This window comes from Microplitis demolitor, chromosome 8 (assembly GCF_026212275.2).
Source record: "Microplitis demolitor isolate Queensland-Clemson2020A chromosome 8, iyMicDemo2.1a, whole genome shotgun sequence".
Taxonomy (NCBI): Eukaryota; Metazoa; Arthropoda; class Insecta; order Hymenoptera; family Braconidae; genus Microplitis; species Microplitis demolitor.
Window position 1 is genome coordinate 3,658,539 of NC_068552.1, and position 4,396 is coordinate 3,662,934.

The following is a 4,396-nucleotide window of genomic DNA, read 5'->3' on the forward strand; positions in this document are numbered from 1 at the left end:
TCTTGACGATCAAAATCGGTTCATCCGTTCAAAAGTTACAAATATTTACAAACGTACGTACATACACTTGGACATCGTCTTAAAATTAATTAGAATAGCTTCCTAAAACCGCAAAATGTCAAGATCTCTTAGAAATTCTATTTCCAAAAATCGGACCGAAACTAATAACTTTCAAAATTTTTGAAACTTTTCAATTTTTTTATAGCGGGAAGTTAAAACAATGAAGCTAAATCTAAAGTCTTAAATTGAATTTATTTCTATATTTATCGAACATTTGACCCTTGGTCAGCAATATACTATTATTAACATTATGCTATTATATCACATTTAATAGAAGACGGTGGAAATCTTGCAAATCAGTGGAAATTTTGCAAAAAATCGAAAAAAAAATTTTTTTCTGGAGCGCGATGGACCCCTTCCCAAAAAATTATAAAAAGAAAATTTTTTTTTTTATTCTCCGTCAAGTTATGGCCTCTATAATCTTTTTATCATATTTAAGGCCAATATGTAATATGTGGGGCGAAATGGACCACTCGAAAAAAAATTGAAAACGGAAAATAAAAACATAAAAAATTTTTTCGTTACAATTTTTTTTTTCAAGTGGTCGATTTTGCCCCACATGTCACAAATTTGCTTAGATTATGATAAAATCATTACAGAGGTCATAATTTGATGGAAAATAAAAAAAATTAATTTTTTACCTCATTTTTGAGGGGGGCCCACTCTGCCCCTAATTTTCGATTTTTCAATTTTAATCGACGCAGCACAATGAAGTGGAAATAAATATCAAGAGTCTAAACATAAATGAACGCGATGAAAAAATTAACGATATTATAATTATTTTCCTTAAGGGGCCCACTCCGCCCTACCCTTCCCTACTTAAATTGGCCGCTAATACGCAATTACGCAATTTACATAATTATTGTTAGCGACAATTGATATAATGACGAATTTACTAAATTTGTTTCAACGAAAACCCAAAGTCCTAGACAATACGCTAGACAATCTGGCGTTCACAAACGATTAGTTGGTGACTCTAGAATTTTGGGTTCGTTTTTAGCGTAATGGAAGTATTGAAACTAAATTTCCGCCTTCTCAGTATCATGGGGATCTGGAAACTGCGAGGGTGGCGTGGCATTAAAGCTATTTTTTATTACATTTATCGATCTTTCATAGTTATTAATATTCTCGATCTCTTAGTGTCCTGCATCTTAGACATAAGATTGAAAAACGTCCAACTCGATAAGTTCGTCGACAATGTATCGTTGACCTTCACATGTTTCATCGCCCGGCAAAAAGTCTTCTGTGTGATCGAAAATCGCTGTGTGGGACATTATTTGCATAATTGACTCACTAGCAAAAAATCCCTTTAAACTCCGAGACTATCGAGAGGAACTCATTTTCCAACACTTGAGAAATTTGCAAGGTGAGCTCTAAGTTCGCGGTTCAAATCCCATCTACTTCATTTTTAATTTTTTTTTGTTTTTTCTTTCGTTTTACAGAACTATATTCACTTATTACCCGTTATTATTTATAAGCTCACTACTGACGGATTCTTTAGGCCACATGTTTGCCATGGATCCACCCTATTCTCTCCCGTACCCAGGCTGGTTTCCTTACAATTACACTCGCTCAACTCAAATATACTGGGGGACGGCTGTCTATCAAGTGTACGCAATACTCACCTCGGGAACTATTAATTTAATACTAGACTTGTTGCTGCCATGCATAATGTGTTACATGTGCGGACCCATTCACATTCTAAGACACAAATTTCAAGTTATAACAGAAAAATTACAAATAATGTTGGAAAACGATAAACCTCAAGAGGAAAGAACTCCCGCTGAGCGTAAAATGATAGCTGAGTGGATCGAAAATCACTGTGATATTTTAAAGTTTGTATTTAATAAAAAAAAATTTTTTTCCAGAACAAAAAAAAAATAGAAAAATTTTTTTAGTTTACTTAAATTTATCAATCATCTATTTGAGAGAGTGATATTTGTACAGTATACTGTAAGCTCACTTCTCCTTTGCACCATCGCATTCTTACTGTCTCACGCTCAGCCTGGGACAATGAAATTTGCTGGAAATTTAGCTTTTTTGTGCAACGATGTTCTTTCAAATATTGCTGCCATGTTATTGCGCTGATAAATTGAGTTATGAAGTAAGTATTTAAAGTAAAAGAGATTTTAGTCATCGAATTAAAAATTACCTTATTAAAATATATTGTTAATCAATTATCAATATTTTTTATTGATGAAAAAAAAATTTTCTGTGTTCATTTTACCCAATTAAAACAAGAAACTACACGAATTTATGGAAAATTTTAAATATATTTATCTAGTTTTCTATACATAAACAAATAATGGGCTTAGCCCTTTAAAATAAGAACCTCCGTGCTATATATGGGGCGTTCCACGCCAAATCGAAAACCATTTAGCTCTTGCACTTAGGATTTTTTTGTAACTTTTTGATCTTTTTGTACAGGTTAAAAGAGGCCTTCATGATGTTTTTCAAATTTTTTGCTACTACTGTTTTCGAAGTATTGAATTTTGAACAATGTAAAGATTTTTTTATCAAACGCCTGTAACTTCACAAATAGAAGTTTAAATAAAATTTTTAAAGAGACAGAAAATGTATATATTTAGATGTCTTTTCAGTTAAGAATATCAAAAAATTTTTTTGAACCACGCTTCTATTGAAATTTCAGTTTTTAAGTATAAATTATCGAATTACAAAAAACACGTACTGATCGATTTTCCTTATAATTTTTCACAGCAAACTGTCACCTATTCTACAACTTTTCCAGCTATGCTCATAATGGGACAACGATGAGATTTATTTGTTTTTTATTTTTTAAATTTCATACTCCAGTTTTTTTTTTTTTTTCAAAAATGTCTAAAAAAAATTTCATGCTTAGGATTTACTATTAATAATTATCTGACATACAACTATCATCAAAATTTTCAAATTTTCTTCCACAAAAAAATTAATTTATTAATAAATAATAATTTTAAGTAATTTTGAATAATTTTGATTAATAATAAGAATAATTAATTAGTTAATAATAATTTTTCTGTGGAAGAAAATTTGAAAATTTTGATAATAGTTGTGTGTCAGATAATTACTAATAGTAAATCCTGAGCATAATATTTTTTTAAGACATTTTTCTTAAAAAAAAAACTGGAATGTGAAATTTAAAAAATCTAAAAAAAATAGATCCCATCGCCGTCCCATTATGAGCATAGCTGGAAAAGCTGTAGAATAGGTGACAGTTTGCTGTGAAAAATTATCAGGAAAATAGATCAGTACGCCTTTTTTGTTAATCGATAATTTATACTTAAAAGTTGAAATTTCAATAGAAGCATGGTTCAAAAAAATTTTTTGATATTCTTAATTGAAAAGATGACTAAAAATAAATAATTTTTGTCTTTTCCAAATTTTATTTAAACTACTTTTCGCCAAGTTACAGGCGTTTGAAAAAAAAAATCTCTACATTTTTCAAAACTCGATATTTTGATAACGGTTGTAAGAAAAAATTTGAAAAAAAATCATGAAGGCCTCTTTCAACCTATAATAAAAGATAAGAAAGTTACAACAAAATCCGAGGTGCAAAAGATAAATGGTGTCCGATTTGGCGTGGAACGCCCCATATATTTTTATATATTATACATTAGAAATTATATATTATATAAAAATATATGTATCTATAGGGGTGGGAGGGGCAAAATGAAGTAATAAGGGGAGTGGGGCAAAATAAGATACCTCCAGAATTATACGTAACTTTTAAAATAATTCGAAATTTTTTGAATAATTCGAATATTCTCATATTATTTGAATCTTTTCGAATTATTCGTCAATTTGAGAATTATCTGAAAGTTTTCAAATTATGTGTGATTTCCGAAATTACTCGTTTCCAATCAAGAAAATTTTGGTCAGCTCTCAAATATTCAAGTTTTATTTGATGAAGGGTTTAGTTTTTGAAGTAATCAATTATTATTTCGTAGATTCGTGTCTAAGCTCTATTTGCCTCTGACAAAAATTTTAATTATTCGAGAAATTACTAATAATTCTAAAATATAAATGATTCAAAGCGAATAGTTTGATTCGATTTGATACGAATCATTCGTAACTTCAAACTATTCGCACACTCCTAATAAAGATTTATAGGGCACTTTACGCCAAATCAGACACCATTCTGCTTTTGTATTTCCGATTTTTTTTTTTTGATAATTTTTCGTGTTGTACCACACGGAAAGAAAATTATGGGAATGGTTCCCATAATGTTGTGAAATTTCATCCTATACCAGTAAAGGAATTACGACCATAAATTATGGGAGCAGTTCCTATAATTATAGGAATTTTACCCATAATTATAGGAATAGTTCCTATAATT

General features: G+C 29.8%; 1 pseudogene; it reads left to right on the forward strand.

Moving 5' to 3' along the window:
- The first annotated feature begins 1,064 nt into the window (after positions 1 to 1,064).
- On the forward strand, positions 1,065 to 2,176 carry LOC128668412 (odorant receptor 33a-like; annotated as a pseudogene).
- The last annotated feature ends 2,220 nt before the right edge of the window (positions 2,177 to 4,396 follow it).